This window comes from Rattus rattus, chromosome 1 (assembly GCF_011064425.1).
Source record: "Rattus rattus isolate New Zealand chromosome 1, Rrattus_CSIRO_v1, whole genome shotgun sequence".
NCBI lineage: Eukaryota > Metazoa > Chordata > Mammalia > Rodentia > Muridae > Rattus > Rattus rattus.
Genome location: NC_046154.1, coordinates 262,652,147 through 262,673,873, shown reverse-complemented (window position 1 = coordinate 262,673,873; position 21,727 = coordinate 262,652,147). Strand labels below are relative to the sequence as shown.

Here is a 21,727-nt window from a genome sequence, read left to right as displayed (position 1 = left end):
ACAAGGGAAGAAATACTGAATACATGCACACTCTGACTTAATCTATTTTCTTATGCTGACAAAGGCTTAAGATTAAAATAATGACCTCTTATATTTGTTTCTTTTTTTTTTTTTTTTATTTTTTTTTTTTTGTTTTTTTTTTTGGGAGTTGGGACCGACCCCAGGGCCTTGCGCTTTCTAGGCAAGGGCTCTACCACTGAGCTAAATTCCCAACCCCTATATTTGTTTCTTAAAGGGGACATTTACGGCCACTTGAGTAATTTGAAGGTATGGAGAAGAAAGTTCTGTCATTCCTGTCCTCATCCTGGAGAGGAGGGTGGGGTGGTTTGTACACCACCTCTAGGATTTACATATAAGCAAACCAAACCACTGTGTGAAACCCTTGACGGTGAGATCCCTAAGTCTTAACTCTGAACGCTCCGGGTAAACCGCAAAGCCACTTCTTTTTCTGGATTCCTTCCTCAGACACAAGTCAGTTCCAGAAACACAGTGATCACAAACTACAAAATACCAAGTAGTAATCAGCCAGAAATGGCACTTCAGTGTTTAAAACCTCTCCACGTTTACTTACGTGTGTGTGGTGGTAGTGAGCACAAGCCAGAGGACAACTTCAGGGTGTCTTCTGTCCTGCCTTGGGGGCTTTGGAGACAGAGTCAGCCTGGCATCTCTCTAGCTCGAGTACGTAGAAGCCAGTAAGAGCCTGTAGCCCTAGCATGTAGGAGGCTGAGGTATAGAAGTCACAAGTTCAAGGCCAGCCTGCAGCTGCTTAGTAAGATACTATCTCAAAAGGGTGAAGTAGGGACTAACAGGAAAAGATTTTCAAACCTTACCTGATTCTCATTTCCCTGAGTCAGCTAGAGTCAACAGTCGGTCCCAAGAAACCCCCAGCTGCTTCTCTCACACCACTTCCCACGAGGTGACTTTCATACACTGAGCTTTCTTTCCATGCGAATGACTGGGAACCAAACTGCTGTTGTTTGATGTTCCAGACAGAGTCAATTAAGGCTTCTGGTGTCTCTCACTCCGCCCTCTCCAGAGCTTTGACCTGGTAAGGCACATGCATGCCAGGCCTTGGGCAACAGACTTTCCTCCTCTCTTTAAGGACAGAGCACTACTTTCCTGTTAAAACCCTAGAATAATGTAGCAATCATTCTCCAACACTTCCCATCAAGGATTTCTGACACTCTCGAGATATCTGTCTATAATTACTGGGAGGGAGGGGAAAGAACAGATCCCTGAGGGTATTAAGGTTAGGATTACTATTTAAATTAAAGGGGGCACGGTGGCCCATACCTGGATTAGAGACCAGTCCAGTCTACACAACCAGTGGTATATAGAGATCTGGCTTAACACACACACACTCTCACACACAGACAAGTAAACCTGTCACTAGAAGAACCAAGGATATAGAGGCAGGAGATCAGAAATTTAGACATTCAAGTTCACCTTTAGCCAGACTGGTGTACACTGTATCAGCAGAGAAACAAATTATGACAATGTTTTATCCTATTTTATCTTATGAAAATGAATTTGAGGGCTGAGAAATAACTCACTTACCTAGCGAGTACAAGCCCATAAGTCTGATCACAATGCCTCTAATACACACACGCACACATATACATATACACACGTGCACACACACATACACACGCACATACATATGCACACACATGCACACATATACATATACACACGTGCACATACGCACATACACATGCACATACATATATACAGGTGCACGCACACAGACACACATACATATGCACATATACATGCACATACATATATACACGTGCACACACACAGAAAGAACTGATAAGGGAAAGAAAATGGCAGGTTGTGGTTTTCATCTCAGGCTATGGTTTTTGTCTACTTCTAGAGAAAAAATAAAAGCACCTTGTGCGAGTTTAGGAAAAAGCCTCAGGGCTTCCTGATGAAGCTCAGTGGTAGAGTACATTTCCTGGTGTTGTCCTCAGCGTCCGATCAACCTGTGGCAGCATAGGTCGGTTTACCCCAGCACTTAGTATGTGAATCCAAAGTCATCCTTGGCTACCTGAGGCCCTGCTTTTAAAAATGATCTTAAAACTATAATCGATTCTGCTTGCCTGGGTTACCATGATGCCTTTATTCCACACAACACACGGAGCTCATGAATACAAACGGTGCTCTTCTTACACAATGCACTGTACCTGAAAGAGGGCCAGCTCTCTCCGACACAGACATTTTGCTAACCTCTGCTCCTCCCTGTCCCACCTGAGAACTGCAATTTCAGCTCAACGTCCCATGTGCTGCTTCAAACATCTGATTTTTTTTCAGTTCTGAGACAGGAGGGGATGGGCAGCCTTTAATCTCAGCTCTAGTGGGAGGTGAAGGCAGCTCTGTGAGTTGCAGGCCAGTGTGGCCTACAGTGAGCTACAGCCAGGGCTACAAAGACTCTGCCTCAAATGAACAAACATCAAAGAAGCAAGAAAAGGAAAACCCAGCATGGTGACTGACTCACAGAACCCCGGCCTTCAGGAGACTAAAGCAGAGGGGTTCCCAGCCAGTGTGGGAGAAGCTGCAGGCCACTGTAAGCTAGCCAGCCAGATCCTGTCTGCAAACACATAGCCAGACACAGAAGAAGGGAGGGAAAGAGAGGAGGGAGGGGAAGGGAGGGGAGAAAGATCTGGGAGAGGAATACAGTTGATAATGAAATTGCCTGCTGGGGTGTCAGAGAAGATAAGAACAGGGGAAATGTGGCTGTTCAAGCACTGATCTGTCAGACAACACTAGTATTTCTCCGCGGCGACTTTGGTAATAACGCCTGAGCTGGAGAGATGGCTTAGGGGTTAAGAGCGCTCATTGCTCTTCAGAGGACCAAGCAGGTAAACCAGAGCACTTACAACTGCCTGAACTCCAAGTCCTGGACATCGGACACCTCTAGCCTTGATGGGTACCTGCACACATGCCACCTACCCTGCGGGCACACACATACACGCAGATAATTAAAAATAATAAAACTCTTACGAGAAGAAGAAAGGGCGGGTGTGGGCGGGCCTGGTACCCACTACTGAGACCTTTTCTCTACTCAGTCAGGGTACACCTTCCTGACCGCTCCCTCACGGTTTACTCTGACAGAGCTAAGCTTCCTACAAACTTCCTTGTAACCACAGCTGAACAGCAGTGTTTCCTGGGGGAGGGGGCAGTCTGGTCACCTGGCCTGACACCTCCATCCTGTGAACAACTTCAAAGGCCCTCTCTACCAAAGCATGTTACCTCCCCTCCCACTCAAAGACGCTTTGCCCACCTTTTGCTACTTAAGTGTTTTCTCTCCAGAAAAACTGAAGGATGTTTTTCATTAGATCATATCCAACCCATTTTTTCTAACAGGAATTACCTTCGAAAATGACCTTCTTGTCTTAAAAGGAAACCTATGTGTCAAGTCAGACAGACAGAGTAAAAGATTCCCAGCCATAGATGCTTTTTCCTTCTGCTCTTTGGAACCCAATAAAATGTTAATAATTAACTTGTAGCCTTCTCATTACATATGAATTTTAATACATTTCAATCTAAATGAGTATTAAACTGTTGTAATACAAAGAAAAGCAAGTAAACTTAAGCCACCTGCCCTGCAACACATTGAGCAGTGGACTTGAGCTTTTTCACAGTTTCTCCTTCAGTGATTAGTTCTTAACAATGTTGCTGAGAGAATGAACAACAACAGCTGCTTCTTGGAACTCCTAGCATCTCCAATGGCTGGAAAGGAATTAAGGCTGAGGCTCACACACAGGTGCGCTTGCTGTAGCAGAAATGAAGCCATCTGACCAACAGACCTCCACCAAGCTCTTGGCTTCAAGGTCAAACACAAAAAGATCCTATTTTGTGGAGATAATTCTCTACAGTCATTCCCTGAGTCACAACTGGGCCATAGCTGCTCAGTAGCTCTGCTGAGTGACATGGGTTCTGCTTTCCCAAGAGTAGAGTTTCTGAGATTCACGTCCAGCTTCCCTATTCCCCAGCAAGAGGTGCTGGCACAATGTTCAGGAATTCCCCTTCTGAGTCCCACAAGCCTTTCCGGAACATGAGAGACCATGTGTGTGGCAGTCACTGCCTTTTAGGTCTGTGTCCAAAATAAACTCTTAGCCCAAGCAAGACTGAGAGGGAAATAGCCAATAAAAAGCATCAGAGAAATCTCAATGTTACACACTTACCAACAACAGAACTACTACAAGAAATAGCCAAAAACGTTACTTTCCAACCTCCTTTAATAAACTCAACAGAAGCCAAGCTGGAGTGGTAAATGTTTGTGATCTCAGGATCGCTTTAAGCTAGAGACCCAACGTGGTCTATACAGCAAGTTCGAGGCCAGTTAAAGATACGTAGCCAGATCTAGTCTTGAAAAGGCAAGGAGTCAGAAGGAACTGTCAGCACAGCGTCCCTCTTCACCTGTAATTAGCTGCTCTTGCAGACTAATAATATGGCTAGAAAGCCCTGGCCTGGGGGACGGCTGGCAACAGCCCAAGGGATTCTGGGCAAAGACTACTGAGAAGGTTAAAGTCTTTAAGGAAACAGCAGGCACAAACAAGCAGTAATAAAAAAAAAAAAATGCCGGGTGCTCTAAGCACTTTATGTGTATCAACTAATTTAATACCAGCAGCCCTGTCAGACCTTTAAGTGTGTGGATCGCAGGGAAGCTTAAGGAGCCCGAACAAAAAGTTAACACCAAGACGTGATGGGACTCCGTCAGGCTGGAGATGCCGCGATGGACAAGGTGGAGAGCTTCCTGAGGTTTCCCCACGGGTCACATGGACGATCCCAGATGCCCACCAGTCCTCGCCAGCTCTCCTTCCATATGTGTGCTTTTGCTGCCTTAAATCACACCGTTGAGAAACAAGGGACAGCGGAGTGTCTCCATTTTATACAGAGGAAACTCAACATCTGTCCTGAAGACACCGTTCCAAATAGGATGTGCCAAAGAAGTCGTGGACCGGGGAACCGAAATTGACAAGGAATCCAAACAAGGGAGATTTCAAACTACCCGGCCTAGGACGCCGCAGAGAAAGGGCGCATCCACCGCGTGCAAGGTGTCCCTGAACGAGGCCTGGAAGGCGCAGGGACCCAGGCTGCACGTACAGCCCGGCGACCGAGCAGCACTCAACCCGGAGGCCTGAGGCCTTCGGGCAGACCGAGCAGCTCCGGCGGCCGCTGGACTGACAGGGAGCTGCGCTACGGGAAGCCCTGGCAGGCCCGGGGCTCGGGAAGGGGACTGCGGTCGCGCCCCCGGGCCGGTCAGCGGGCCGCGGAAGGGTGTTCGGGTGTCCGGGGTCGCGAAGGACCGAGGCCCGTGACGGTCGGTGCCAATGCTGAGCCCGGAGCCCTCCCGGTCTCCTCGGGATATGGAGCTCCCTCCCCCGGGTTCGCCGCTGCGCCCGCCGCGCAGGCCGCGGGCCGAGCCCCCTCGTACGCCCGCGCACAGCGGAACGTCGTAACCCCTGACCCCGCCAGCACCTCGGCTTACCGGCTCCACCACCTCCTGACACGCCGCGCCGGCGACTCCATATCCCAGGAGCCAGCGCCGACCCAGTCCACCTCCTGCCCTCCCGTGATTGGCCCGGCGGGCGGGAGCCCCTCTTCTCTGATTGGCTGGACCCCTACAGCTGCGGGTACTGCTTGGTCGGTGAACTAGAACCAGAGGCTCCGCCCACCCGGGCTGATCTGGGGGCGGGCCCTGGTGGGGGCGAGGCCTAGTTGGGGCGGGGCCATCGGGAGGCGTGGCTCCGCCAGGCGCGCCAAGGTCCTCGTAGTTCAAACCTGCCGGGTTCTCAAATTGGCAACTCCCACCCCCGGAATGCTCGGGACAAATACATTTTTGTCATAGTTCCCGCCACTTCCTTTTAGGCAACTACATGCCTATTTCCTCCTAAGAGATGATGGCTCCGAGATACGGCTACACCCGATAATAAGGCACCCTGGCAGTCCCTTTTCTTTTTGATTCTTGGGCCACAGCACGGGACCCACTGACCCAGCGCCAAGAACACCCCACGTCTGGGAGGAACCCAGAAACTTCGACCAGTGGAGCCAGTTCGGCCGCACCGGTCGTCCTGCTTCCAATCTTCACAGTGAGTCGGTTCTCCATCCCACCGGGCTCTGTCTCTTCTCCACTTATTTTATCCTGCCCGCCCCCAAAGCAGTCCCTCTCCATCCCCAGCCTCGGCCTCGCTTATGGCCCGACAATCCCCCACAACTTGCCAGGAAGTTTTTAAGAGCCATCAAAAAGGTGTTCTCGATCTCCCCTACAGCAGTAGAGGTGACAGCCCTGTTTTCTTCCTATAGAAACTGCCGAGAGAAATGTTCATTATTTGGTAAGAACGGAGATAGGAAGAAAGGGTAAACTCCAAAGATGGAAACTTAAAAAAAAAAAAATAGCAAAAAGCAAACTCCAGACAAACAGAAAAGCCAAACACCCTGCGAGGGGTTACCGCTCTCCTTACAGAACCGTCTCCTGAAAGAAGAGAAACTAAAAATTAATCCCAGCCGTCTCTCCAGCTCATCCGTGGCGTTGGAGAAAGGTTTCTCAAATGCCTCCGAGCCCAGAACCTTTCTTCTGGGACCCTCCACTGCATCTAGAAAAGAAAAGGGTGAGAGTTGTTTGTGTCAGCGTCCAGGTGTGCTCGGCTGGCCAGCGTCCCTGGGCTGTGGCCACTTACTTAGCTCACAATTTGGAGCAGCAGTTGCTGCTGCCCTCGGCTGCTTCTTCCCCATGGTGCAGAACTGGTTTGACTTTTCCCAAAGCAGCGCAGCCTCTATATATGCAGCCGAGTACGCCTCCCCTTGGCTGGAGAGGACACTCAAGGTAGGTCAAGACTGAGGGAAAAAAATAATCAAACCACACCCTTCAAAGCATAATCAAATTTCATCTTTGACCGGCCATGAGAAGGAGGCATTGTATTCCTGCCACTCCTGGTTATTAATAAAAATTAATTGAGTTAAAAGTTTTCTTCTGAGATTTCATTTATATGCCATTCGGCAGGGCAGGACCTGGAGGCGGGCAGTGGGTGCCGATGATGTCGTAGTAAAGGCTTTCGTCCGAAGGCCACTCCCCTGGGAGTGAAGCTGGTTCAGGGACTCCACTGAGGGCTATCGGAGGACTCTGTCCCTGTGAGACGGGAGGTGAAACCAATTAACCCGAAGCCTGACAGTCCACATCCATTTTCCACCCAGTACGTGCCACACTGAAGGGACTAGGAGACTTCAAAGCAGAGGTGAAAATTGCCACCTGGTCTGTCCTTCGGATCTGAAGGAGCCGAGGGCGTTGGCTGGTCAATCAGTGATCTCCAGGCGGGCAGCAAAGTGAGGCAGAATCAGAACTTAGTACCTGATGGAAAAGGAAAAGTCCTGAGGCAGCGAAACAGAAACCCAGGGCAAGGATTTCTCAGTGGGGGAAGGAAGCTTACGGAGTGGGGGGAAATTTGCCTCCTGGAAACAAATGGCATATCTAAGAATGAAGGGAGAGAAGAGCAGCTGATTCTGATCGCCAGCGCAGGCTGCACATCTACGCTTCATGTTCTGGGAACCATGGGCTTCCTGAGCAGTATCCCAGAAGAAAGTCTCCGTGCCTGCTCACTCTCCCTCAGCCCCTGAAAGTCCTAGGTTAAGATGTGATCTGCTCCCAGCTCTGGTGGCTGTCAGTTGCCTTAAGGCAAAGTTGCCTTTGCAGAGAAGGCTGAGGACAACTTGTCCTCGGAAAATAGAAGTTGCCCGGAAAATAGAAGTTGCCCGGAAAACCATCCGTGAAAATCAAATCTGGCAGAGGAAAGACTTGAATTCATGAATTCTCAAAGAGAAGCAGGGATGGGGATGTAGTTGAGTGGTAAAGCATGGGGCTCTGGGCTCCATTGTTACACACACACCACACACCACATGTACCACATACACACATACCACACATACAACACACACACACACACACCACAAATCAAAAACATACACCACACACCATACACACCACATACACACATACCGCACACACCACACACATATACCACATATGCCACACACACCAAATACACACATAACACCACACACACCACACACCAAATACATACACCACACACCACACACACACATACACACACACACACACACACACACACACACACACATACACATACACACACAATACACACACACAACAAACACAAACACACAAACACCACACACACCACACACCAAATACATACACCACACACCATACACACCACATACACACACACCACACATACAACACACACACACACACCACAAATCAAATACATACACCACACACCATATATACCACATACACACATACCACACACACCACACATACACCACACACACACCACATACATATACCACATATACCACACACACCAAATACACACATAACACCACACACCACACACCAAATACATACATATACACACAGACACCACACATACATACATGCCAAATACATACATATACCACACATATCAAATACACACACACACCACACACCAAATACATATATACACACACACATACACCACACATCACATGTACCACACCCATACATACATGCCAAATACATACATACACACACACCACATATACATGAACTGAAATAAAAACCATGTAGGTTATGGTGATAAACACCTTTAATCCCAGTACTCAGGAGGCAGAGGCAGGTAGGTCTCTGAGTTTGAGGCCAGTCTGGTCTACAGAGTGATTCCAGGACAGCCAGGGCAGAAAAAAAAAGTCAGGAAATGGTCTTGTACGGTCTTCAAGTGTTTCTCCGGCACACCCAGTCTACTCTTGTTGCTCTGTTCCTCGGGTCTCATTTCTAGTCACCCCAACAGAACTGAATTCTTTTCTATACACACCGAGTTTCACACTTCACAGACATCCGTTCATCCTCACACTCAGGAGACAGAAACTACCATCTTCCATTTGAAGATTAATCAGTGATTTACGAGGGGTAGGTAATTTGCCTAAAGACACACAGGTAGGGGATGCAGAAATGACTCAGCTATAAAAGCCCTGGATGCTCTTAAGAGGACTGGGGTTCAATTCCCAGCACCCACATGGCAGCTCACCACTGTCTGTAACTCCAGTTCCAGGGGATCTGACACCCTCACACAGACAAACATGCAGGCAAAATATCAATACACATAAAAATAAATCTTAAGAAGGGAGAGGCATAGATAGTTAGCCAGCAAAGCTAGATTCAGACACAGCTCCGTTAGACGTGGCAGCCTGCACACAGTGTGTCTTGTACACTAAAACCTATTCTCTTCCATTCAGATCTAGCTCAGAGACACCGTGAAATGTTCGTACTGCAGCAATGGCGGCACCTTTCTGCACAGATGTCAGTACCTATGGATAGCACTGGTTAATGTGGCTCTCCCTGTAACCCCCAGGAGATACGAGGTTTCTCTGTGTAGCTCTGGCTCTCCTGGGGCTTCTTCTGTACACCTGGCCTTGAACTCAGAGATCTGCCTGCCTCTGCCTCCTGAGTGCTGGAGTAAAGGTGTGCAGCACCATGCCCGGTGAATAATAAGGGTTTTTTTTTTAAATAGATTTTGTTTAATCATGTGTATAATGTATAGAAATCCCATATATGTAAGTACTGTGAACACAGGGCCTACAGAGGACTCCTGACACCTGGGGCTGGGGTATAGAAAGTCAGGAGCTGCTCGGCATTGGTGCTGGGAACTACATCTAGGTCCTCTGGAAGACCAGTGCCTGTTCTTCACCCCTGAACCATCCTCCAGCCCAGTGTGGATCTTACAACATATACCTCTTATAAATTGTCTTTTTTTTTAAATTTATTTAATTTTGTTAGGTATATGAATATAGCTGTCTTCAGACACACCAGAAGAGGGCCTCAGATCCCTTTACAGATGGTTGTGAGCCACCATGTGGTTGCTGGGAATTGAACTCAGGACCTCTGGAAGAGCAGCCAGTGCTCCTAACCGCTGAGCCACCTCTCCAGCCCACAACACACAGCTCCTCTTCTTCTTCCTATGAGTTCCATCTGCCCACTGGAAGTATCTTTTTCATGTTTTTTTTTCCCTCAAGAACTTCCTAAAATTTACTATTGCTATTGGGAATCTTTTCCTGGAAAACCATTCTTCCAGGTTCCTCAAAATACCTTTGGGGCCAAGGAGATAACAGTCCACAAGAAAGGTGTTCGCAGTGAAAGCCTAGTGACCTGACTTGGAGCAGAGGAAGCCACATAAAGGTGGAAGGAAAGGGCGGGTTCCTCAGAGTAGCCTCTGCTTTCCACTCAAGCACATCACACACCCACCCGATAACAATATTAATACACAACCTTAAAAAGCAACTCTGTGCTTGTCCTCTGACTCCTTTGACAAGGACGGCAGGGCCTCAAACCTAAGGGAATTGGCAAAGCTCCCTCGGGTGCTTGTGGGAACACTTACAGAAAGCAAGCCCTGGGTTGGGGATTTAGCGCAGGGGGAGAGCACTGGCCAAGCAAGCGAAAGGCCCTGGGTTCGGTCCCCAGCACGGAAAAAAAAAAAAAAAAAAAAAAAAAAAAAAAAAAAAAGAAATCAGAAAGCAAGCCCTGAGCTTCCTGCTGGATGTGTAGCCCGAGACTGCTCCCCTGCAGAGACCTCCCACCAAGCGAGCTAACCTTTCCTTCTTTCCTGTCCATAATAAACAAGGTCCACTCCACCCTGCTTTTCTGTGTCTGTGCCTGTGTCTGTGTCTGTGTCTGTGTCTGTGTCTGTGCCTGTGCCTGTGCCTGTGTCTGTGTCTGTGTCTGTGTCTGTGTCTGTGTCTGTGTCTGTACCTGTGTCTGTATCAGTCCTTCGTTTTCTCTGTGGCCCCGTCAGGTTTCCAGGACTAAGCCCTGCAGGGACTTGCAAGCACTTCTCTCTCTGCTTAACAAATTAACTCATTGTATATACACTTACTGAGAGCCTACCATGTTCCCAGCACAAGTTGGATGCTTCATGTAGAAGTAATAAGAGAAGCACAAGCCATCACTGATGGTTGGTTTTGTGCCTTTTCTCCCAATAAATTGAGCGTTCAGTAGCCACCTTTGATCTCCACCTGGAGAGGGAGGGGGAGGGGCAGGGCGGGGGCAGGGGCAGGGGCAGGGGCAGGGGCATCTCGTGAGTTCCAGGCTAGCCAGGGATATGTATTGAGACCTGGGTGTGGGTGTGGGGCTGTTCTGTGTTTGTGCAGTTGTAGCTGGCAAAGACGAGGTGTACAGGAGTGTCCTATGAATGGTCTACAGATGGATGGATAGATAGATGGATGGGGTGCTTTATAACATGTTAAACATGGTATAATTCATGGTATAACCCGGTCTCCCCTCCAGAAACATGCTATCCCACCCCACCCCGCACTTCTATGAGGGTGCTGCCCCGCCAACCCACCCACTCCTTCCCACCTCCCCATCCTGACATTCCCCTACACTGGGGCATCGAGCCTTGGTAGGACCAAGGGCCTCTCCTCCCATTGATGCCCAATAAGGCCATCCTCTGCTACATATGCAGATGGAACCATAGGTCCATCCCTGTGTTCTCTTGGGATGGTAGTTTAGTCCCTGGATGTTATAACTCTTAAACAGTAAGGGATGGTAGCATATTCCTATTTATGTACTCTTTTCAAAGTTAGGCTTTACACCAGAAAGATTCTTCCCTAGATGCTGCTAGCCTTAGAAGCCATACACACACACACACACACACACACACACACACACACACACAGAGAGAGAGAGAGAGAGAGAGAGAGAGAGAGAGAGAGAGAGAGAGAGAGAGAGAGATCGAACTCTTCTACCCCGCTCCTGCCCTATGCCCTTTGAGAATAAAGAACGGTTTAGGGAAGAGTTGAAACAAGGTCTTAGGTAGCCCAGACTGGCCATGAACGCACTATGTAGTCCACATTGGCCTTGTGATCTTCCTTCAGACAGGATCTGCACTCACTTTGTAGAAGCTCACTTTATAGGCCCAGCTGGCCTCCAACTCACTGAGATCCACCCACTTGCCTTTGTCTTCTGAGTGCTGGGATTAAAGTTCTGTCACACACACACACACACACACACACACACACACACACACACACACACACACGACTATGAAGGATTTACTGTTCCAGCCGTTGGTAGATGAAAGGCTGCTGGCAGACGGCCTTGGGTATCTGGTCCTTCCCCATTCCTCAGAGCCTACATCCAGTGGGAGTGGTCCAACATCCCGGCTCAGCTGCTCCGGCCCAGCCTGCCAGCCTGGCTTGCTTCCATTCCCTCGATATCGATACCAAGTGTGCGTCCTGATAAACTCCCCCCGGGTACAGCCTTGGGGTGGTTTCTTCCCTTCTTCAGTAACTCAAGGTCAGAGTTATCAGGAGAAGTGACCTCATTCACTCTACAGCTTCTCTCCTCACCTTTTCTCCACCCTTTTTCTCAACAGGAATCGTGGAGGCCAATTGTAGCAGAACCGGACTTCTGCCACATGTATGGCCAATATTGCCATACCTGTGCCTCTAGCTGTGCCACTGTGTTCCCTAGTCCTCCTCCTCCTCCTCCTCCTCCTCCTCCTCCTCTTCCTCCTCCACCCAGGCATTCCTTAGACTCAATCCTAAATCTTCTAATTATCCAGTTTCTCAAGGATAGATAAAGCTGTAGAAAGAACACATCGTAAGATAGGATAGCACAGAATCTCACCTCCAGCTGGGAAACTAATGTGGTCAAGTCAACTCATTTCTTATCTGCACTTCTTTGTTTTCTTTGAGGCAGGTTCCCATAGCTGAGGCTCCCCGCATAGCCAAGGCTAGCCTTGAACCCCTGATCGGCCAGCCTTTACCTCCCCAGTGCTAGGCATATTTGTGCCACCATGGTTAGTTTGTTGCATTTCTCCGTCTGTACTGAGTGGATACCTCCCCTCCCCGGGAAATGGTCTTTTAGTTTTCCTGCTGTTCCAGTGTTGTCTATACTGGAACATTGTTGCTCTGGCCAGACTTCACTGGGCCAACTCCTTGTTCTTGAGGTCTCATGTTAAACCCTCCTACCGAAGGGCCTCCTGTGACCCCGACACCTGCAGAAAGCTGTGCTCCTTGGAACTCTGGACTGCGTCCTGCCTGCCGCACAGCTCTGGCCACTGATTGCTTCTGTAGATATCCGTGCTCGGCTCTCCACAGCAGGCCTTTATTCTGTGTACAGCTGCATGTCTGGGTTTAAAGCTAAGGTCCCGGTTCCTAACCACAGCTCCATACCTGTCTAGTGACACCAGAATGTCACTCTGCAGCTGCTCTCTTGAGGATGCGAGCACCTATGGCAATCATTCCCCCTCCAGACCTCCAGCTGCAGTCAACACTGGCAGGTCCCAGATGGTCCTGTGCACACAAACCAGCAGGTTTTTGGAAGCCTCGGCTGCTGCAGAGGCTGTGGAAGAGCCCTGGTAGGCTTGCTCTTCATGGCTTGCTCAACAGTCCTTTACAAGCAACCTTATGCCCTACAGACTTGCCTCTGGGCAATCTGATGAAGGCCTCCTCTCAACTGAGATCCCTCTTCCCAGATAACTCTAACTAGTGTCAAGTTGACAAAGAACTAACCAGGACACTGCTCTTAATGACTGCAGAGTCTCTCTGATCAACTTATCTGCCTTACCGTTTAGAAAGGTTTAGTGGCTTCTAAATAGCTTGAGGAGGAGGAGGAGGGGCATGAGCTCACGGTGAATGCTGATTTCCCGAAACTGTGGGGGCGTTATTTTACAGTTTTGGGGAACAGGGTCTCGATATTTCGCTCAGGCTATCTTCAAGTTTGCAATCCTCCTACCTCAGACTCCTTCCTAAATGTTGGAGTTACTGGCATGTGCCGCCGTACCCTCTCCACATCTCCCACCACACAGCAACACCCTTCTCTCCACGTGCCCGCCATGCAAATCCTTTATTCAAGTTGAGCTCCGTTATTTTCTGTTTTCTAAGTACACCTGGCTCTCCTCAGGCTCCTGTGCTCCTGATGTTGGTGATCTCTCTCTCTCTCTCTCTCTCTCTCTCTCTCTCTCTCTCTCTCTCTCACACACACACACACACACACCATTATATTGTGAAGATTACTGTACAGAACTTGGGAGGCAGAAGCAGGCAGTGAGTTTGAAGGTAGCCTAATCCACATAGGGAGTTCCAGGACAGCCAGAGCTCTGTAGAGAGACCCCCATCTCCAAACAAAACAAAACACAACACACAAAGCAAACCAAAACACCCCAAAAGACTGTTACTGGATGTTACAAGTGACTCATTATCCCTGACAATATACTCAGCATATCACCTGTACTCAGTGGCGAGGACATCAAATTTTAGGTGAGATTTGACACTGTATGTAAGTGAACTGCAATCGTTTCCTTCAGAACTGTGTACACAATTATTTTATCTTATTATTTTTTTTACCTTTTAGAAACTATGTATCGTGTGTGTGTGTGTGTGTGTGTGTGTGTGTGTGTGTGTGTGTGTGTGTGTGTGTGTAGGAGCTCGTGGTGTGTAGGGAGCCAGTTCTCGCCTCCCTCCCTGGGATCCACGGATCAAACGCAGGTATTCAGGCTAACGTAGCAGGCACCTTTACCTGCTGGGCCATCTCAAGGGCCCATGAATGCATCATTTTGTTCTGATATCAATTCTATGAGTCCTGGGGGTTTATTGCTCAATGAGACAGCTTGCCTACCATTCAAAATGCTCTGAGCAGCTGCAAAAAAAAAAAAAAAAAAAGAACAAGAACAAGAACAAGAACAAGAAAGAGTAACCACAATACTTTTGAAACTGAGGCAGGAGGATGACACCTTTGAGAACAGCCTGAGCTATATAAAGAGACCTGTAACTCTAAATAAGTTCATAGAATACATAAAAAGACAGCATCGGAAAACACCTCAGAGAGCAAGGAAGGTGCTGCTTACAGAACCTTGTGTTAATTATGGGTGTATGTAGACGGAGTTGATTTAAACTACCTTTCTCTTTCTTTTCTTTCCTTTTCCTTTTCTTTTTTTCTCAAGATAGAGTTTCTCTATGCAGCTCTGGCTGTCCCAAGTGCTGGGTGCAGTGCTGGGGGCAGTGTTGAGGGGGCAGTGCTGGGGTGCAGTGCAGTACCCACTTGTGAGGCATAGCTTCACTGTTCAGCCCAGGTTGGCCTTGAACTCTAGATCCTCCTGCCTCAGCCTTTGGACCATAGGCCTATGGACTCACATCGGCCTCAGGCCTGACTCAGACTCAGCAGAAGCACATAGAGCTCTTGCTCTGTCGTTTATTGGCTCTATGCTTTTGAACATGCTTGATTTCTCTAAACTTTTAGTTTAATGAGGGGAAAATATGTGTGCTGGGTATAATTCCTTACACTTGTAATCCAAAGGGAGGCTGAGGCAGAAGGATCCTAAGGTCGGGTTAGCCTGGGCTACACAGTGAGTTCCATGTCATCCTCACAGAAGATAGGGGTTGGGGGAGAACAGGATACAGTGGCTGCCGTCCCAGCACTTGGGAGGTAGAAGCAGGAACATTCAGACTTCAAAGTCATCCTCAGCTACATGGTGAGTTTGAACCTGTTCCAAAACAAACAAGCGAGACCCCTAGAACATTCACCTTACTCATAACCTTGTTCAAAATAAGTTCTGTGTGTGGAAGATTATTTTGTGAAGTACTGAGACCCTGCAGATACCAAGCAAACAGGTAAAAACTGGTGGCTACAAGTGGTACAGATGTTTTGGAGGGGTCTGTCTGTCTGTTTTTTGTTTTTCAAGGCAGAGTTTCTGTCTAGCCCTGGCTGCCCTGAAACTTGCTTTGTAGACCAGGCTGGCCTGGAACTCAGAGATCTGCCTCCTGAGTTCTGGGACTAAACGTGTGTGAGTTTGGGTTTTAAAGGCAGGGTCTCCCTGTGGAACCCAAGCTGGTTTCTCCTGCCTGGACCTCTTCACTGTTTACTTCTGATTTGATTGTCAGCAGCAGAAATCTGGTTGTGCTGGAAAGGACCTGAGTCACGAACGGGATTGGGAAACAAAGACAGAGTGAGTTTAGGGCACGGCTTTTCTAGGAGCCTAGACACCATCCCAAAGCCACTCTCCCTGTGGCTGGCTCTCAGCTTTCATTTCTGCTTCAGAACCAGCGTGGTTTTATTCTTAGGCCGGCTTCCATAGTGGAGCAAACAGACCACCACCTGCTCTAGGCTGGCTCTTTCTCTCAGGACAGTACAGAAAGAGTGTTTCACTCCTACAGCTCCAGCCCTGCTCTCCAGATGCCTCCCCTGGGTCACAAATCAAATCCAAAACCAAAAACAATTGCTAGGGGCACTCGGGACACAAAGTGACCCCTGGACCAGGGGAGTCACCCAGACTGAACAGAGACCCACAGAGTCTTCTCAAAGAAAGGAGCAGAGCTTCAGAATGTCACGGTGCCTAACACTGGAAAGGGCTCTTTTAGAAAGATGTCATAACCTTTAATCCCTGCACTTGGGAGGCGGAGGCAGGTGGATACCTATGAGTTTGAGGCTAGCCTGGGCTACATGGGGAATTCTAGGCCAGCCAGGGTACAGTTTCAAAAAGAAACTGGGGCCAGTGAAATGTCCAGCAGGTAAAGGTGCAAGCATCGCCAGATCTCGTAGCCTAGGTTGGACCCTCAGGACCAGTGAGATGTCCAACAGGTAAAGGTGCCCATCATCTGACCTGATAGCCTAGGTTGGACCCTCAGGACCCAATGCTAGGAGAGAACTGACTCTCAGAAGGTGTCCTCCATACTCACTAAGGCATGTGACACGCACGAGCACACATGTACACACATGCCCACACTCATGTGCAAGTGCACACACACACACACACCAATGTAAAATAATTTAAAGGGGAGGTGTACTAGGCAGGGTTCTCTAGAACAACAGAATGTATAGAATGAATGAATCCCTCTATCCATATGGAAGAGGATTCACTACAATTACTCATTGGCTGCAGTCCAGCTAATCCAACAATGGTTGGATGTGAAGGAAAAGTCCAAGAGTCCAGTAGCTGCTTTGTCCTCCGGCTGGATGCCCCAGCTGGTCTTCAGAGTACGCTGGGATCTCAAAGAAGGCACCATCCCAGTGACGGAATGGACTTGCCAGCGGGGAAAGCAACAGATTAAAGGTGTGCCTTCCTGTCTCAAGACCCAGAGCATAGGCACGTGTGCATAGATCTCCCTACTTCAAACTAGGCAAAGGCCCCTCGCTGGTCTGCCCTCCACTTTGGGATTTTAATTAATTCCAGGTATAATCAAGTTGACAACCAAGAAACAGCCATCACAAGTGGCAGCAAAAGCTGTGGACAGAGACAAGGGTATTTTAGAAGGGACATAGTAGTTTCCAGAAAACCTTGCTAACTTGTGTGTGTACATATATGTTCATGTGTGTGTGGGGGGGTGGTATACATGTGTGCGTGTGTAAGCCAAAGGGCTGATGTCTTCCTGCATCACTCTTCACAATGAAGTTCCAATGTGTGTGTGTGTGTGTGTGTGTGTGTGAGTGTGTGTGTGTGCATGAATACATACATATGTGTATATTTTTTTATTTTTTCTGTTTAAAAAGTGGGGTGTGTGTGGGGTGGGAGGAGGCAGGTTTTCTCCGTGTAGCCCTGGCTTGGCTGTCCTGGAACTCCCTAGATTAGGCTCACTGTGAACTCACAGAGATCCACCTGCCTCTGCCTCCCAAACGCTGGAACTAAAGGAATGCGTCACCACGCCCGGCTTCACTATGTTATTTTGTGAGGCAGCAGCAGCTCTCACTGAAGTTGGAGCTCACTGGTTCAGCTAGACTGACTGGCCAGCGGACTGCCTTCATTCCACAGCACCGGGCTTACCGGAATGAATCACCACGCCCGGCCCTTACAGGGTGATCACGCTCTGCTTCCAGTTGAGGCGAGCATCTCTCTGCCTCAGTCAGTGGTTTGGAAGCACAAGTCTGGCTGAAGTACAGGAGTAACTGATATGAGCACCCATCTCAGAGAGAACCTGTAGCTAGAAGGAACAGCAAGTGAAAAACTTGAGGACAAGCTGGGCAGCGGTGGGGCACACCTTTGATCCCAGCACAAGGGAGGCAGAGGCAGGTGGATCTCTGAGTTCGAGGCCAGCCTGGTCTACAAGTGAATTCCAGGACAGCCAGGGCTACACAGAGAACCCAGTCCCCTCCAAAAAAGAAGCAAGTTGGTGGCAGGAGCTGATACAGAGGCCATGGAGAGGCGCTGCTTACTGGTCTGCTCAGCCTGCTTTCTTCTAGAACACAGGACCACCTGCCCAGGGAGGGCACCACCTACAATGCGTTGGGCTCTCCCATATTGATCGCTAACTGAGAACATTCCTTACAGCTGGATCTCGCTCGTGGTGGCATTTCCTCAATGGAGGCTCCTTCCTCCTTGACCCTAGCTTGTGTCAAGTTGACACAAAACCGTCCAGCAAACACAGTCTCAAAACACAGAAAACAAAAAGAAAGAAAAGGAAGGAAGGAAGGAAGGAAGGAAGGAAGGAAGGAAGGAAGGAAGGAAGGAAGGAAGGCAGGCAGGCTCGCTCTAGGACAGGGTGGGCAGCTTCTGGAATCAGATGTGCACATCTGTTAGCACACATATTGGCATTTGGTGGGAAGACTTTAACACCTATTTCCCTACTCTGAGGTGACAGCATGTTTGCATTATTTTGTTTTTGAGGCAGTCTTACAATGTGGCTGCGTGTGGCCTTGAACTACCAACCTCCTTTTGCCTCTGCCTCCCAAGCGCTAGGAGTACAGGCATGAGCCACTGTCACCACATGAAGCGACATTTCCCCCAAAGGCAGTATGGAACTGTAAAACCCTTGAGTAACTTTTAGGCTTAGAATGTTGTTGCTCGACGTGCAAGGCCTTGGACTTAATCTTCAGCACAGGGGAGGAAAAAAAAACCTGATTCACCTCAGCCAGGTTTAGGAATCTTCCTCCACATGTAAAGGTTCCTCTGTGAGTGCTTTGAGGCAGGGGGCTTCTGGTCTCCTCCAGGAACTAAATCCCCAAGAGCAGCTCAGGGTAACCTGCCATGCACCAGAAGACTGAGGATTGGGCCAACACGGGCTCACTCAGGAGAACGTCCCTCAAAGAGGTTCCTGAACTCTGACCCTTTGTTCTGACTGCCGTGGACGTGCCAGGCAGCACTAAGTGGCTCCCGAGGGTGGATCCTGCTGATGCTGGGTAAAGGTCCCCTTATTTAATGCCAAGGACTACACAAAGTAAAAATTCCTCTGATCTCAAGCCTTAGCAAAGGTTATGCCGCCTGGGAGAGGAAAGGCTTAGGGTGGCTCACATGTGTGCGCGGTGGAGAGGCGGGAGAAGTGAGAAGGCGAGAGACACTAACTGAATCGTTACAGTTCCTGTAACTAACCTGAACCAGGGGCTCTTCCCTGATAACACACTCAGCCTTCGTACACACTGACTTCTAAAGGTTTGGGTCTTTCATTTTGGGTGCGGAGAAAGACTTTATTTCCCTGAAACTTGCACCCACAACCACAATGTCAATTCCTGTGACGTTAAATTTCTGTAGCACTGGTGGGGCAGAAGAAAGACCTCTTCAAGGCCAGGCGCGTCGCTGTGGCAATGCTGGTGTTGGAGGGTTGAGTCATTATTTGCTTTAAAGATTTATTTATTTTATTTATATGTGAGTACAGTGTAGCTGTCTTCAGACACACCAGAAGAGGACATCGGATCCCACTACAGATGGTCGTGAGCCACCATGTGGTTGCTGGGATTTGAACTCAGGACCTCTGGAAGAGCAGTCGGTGCTCTTAACCACTGAGCCATCTCTCCAGCCCGAGTCATTATTTTTTAATCAATACCCTTTTTCTGTTTGTTGTTTGTGTGTGCGTTGCATGCATACACCATGGCACATGCCTTATTCAGAAGACAACCCCGGTTGGCAGCTTTGTGGCAAACATGCTTACCTGCTGAGCGTCTGTCTTAGTTAGGGTTACTAGTTGTTGTCATGAAACACCGTGACCAAAAGCAACTCGGGGGAGGAAATGGTCTATTTGGCTTACATATTCTGAATCGGTCCATGGAGAAAAGTCAATGAGCTCAATCCAGGCCGGAAACTGGAGGCAGGGACTGATAGGGAGGCTGTGGAGGGTGCCGCTTGGTGGCTCCGCTCTTCATGGAGCCTGCTTTTTTTTTTTTTTTTTTTAACTCAGAACTACCATTGGGTGGGGGTGGCAGCTCACACCTTTAGTTCAAATACTTAGGAGGCAGAGGCAACAGATTTCTGAGTTTCGAGGGTAGCCTGGTCTACAGAATGAGTTCCAGGACAGCCAGGGCCACCCAGGGAACACCTGTCTCAAAACAAAGAAGAAAAAAAAAAAAGAAAGGAAGGAAGGAAGGAAGAAAACGAAGGCATTTCTCTCAAGTGAATCCCCTCCTCTCAGATGACTAGCTCCCAACAAGCTGACATAGAGACTAGTCAACACCCCATCATTGGCCCGGTTAGTTCTTCATCTTCAACGGTCCTGGACTACTCTACCTTAACTGTCACAGGACCCATCCCAGGAGTATCGGTTAATTTTCAGAGTGTAAATACTGAGACCGTGTCTAAGAGCAGTGTGTACTAAAATAACAATGACCTTAGTCTTAATCGCCTACTCCAGGCAAGTTCTGTCAATAAAAATCACCCTAGTGATGGGCTGGAGATTCAGTTTGGCCGTTGAGCGAAAGGTCTCAGGTTCAGACCTCAACACCAGAAGAAAACAAAGAGACAAAAATCACAAAGGCTTGGTGCTCTTGGTGATAAAGATTAGAAACACCGGGAGTTTCGGGGATCGCTTACAGGTTTGTGGCAGTTACAGCCCTTCCAGAGAACCTGGTTCAGTTCCTGTCACCCATGCCGGGCAGCTTGCAACCATGTGTAACTCCTGTGTCCTTGTGGCCTAGAGACACACGTATCACTAAAAGGAAAACATTTACAAACGGTGATTGAAGCTGAAGACCGCTTCCTGTGCTTTGGCCGTCTAGAATCAAACCTCATCCTGTCTTCTTACTGGTGTCTGCTTCAAGCGGCGTCACTTTCCTTGAATTGTGGAAACAGAAACAAGGCTAAACGCCACCCACTGAGTGATGATGGGGACTTTTCCTTTCTTGCCTAATGGACTTGACTTCAGGTCCATGTCTCAGCTCTTGGGGTCTGAAGTTTCTTAGAGTAAAGAATGAAGACTGGAGAGACGGCTCGGTGGTTAAGAGCACTGGCTGCTCTTCCAGAGGTCCTGAGTTCAATCCCCAGCAACCACATGGTGGCTCACGACCATCTGTAATGGGATCCGATGCCCTCGTCTGGTGTGTCTGAGGACAGTGAGTGTACTCATAGACATAATATAACTAAATCTTAAAAAAATAAAAATAAAAAAAAGAATGAAGGTAGGTTGGTGGACGAAGGGCTGGAGGAATATTTGTGTTTTTTTCTTTTTTTTTTTTTCTGGGAATTCAGCCGCCGCCACTTCATGACTTTTATGGTTCTTTTAGCCTTAACCACCTGGAGGGTGTGCAGTGTAGCGTACAAATGATAACGAACTCCAGGTCGGCTGTGGTCACTCCAGCAGCCACCTGCAAGCAGTCTTCTGGGATATCGGTTTCCCAACAAGCCGTGTCTGACAGCCTCTGTGGGTGCTTGGAATTAAAGGCAGAGTGTCCGTTGCCTTGGGCCTCATTCCTCGGCAGATACGCTCTGGTGACTCTCCCTCACCTCGTCTTTTCCACCCGCTTCTT

The 21,727-nt window shown here is 48.6% G+C and overlaps 1 protein-coding gene across 1 annotated transcript in view; it reads right to left on the bottom strand.

Annotated features, from left to right (window-relative positions):
- The window catches only part of Slc11a2 (solute carrier family 11 member 2), a 37,703-nt gene extending 32,102 nt beyond the window's left edge, over positions 1–5,601 (bottom strand). The window contains exon 1 of the mRNA XM_032885289.1: positions 5,498–5,601. The gene's annotated coding sequence lies outside the window, so the exon portion shown is untranslated. The remainder of the gene's footprint in view (positions 1–5,497) is intronic.
- Positions 5,602–21,727: the final 16,126 nt, after the last annotated feature.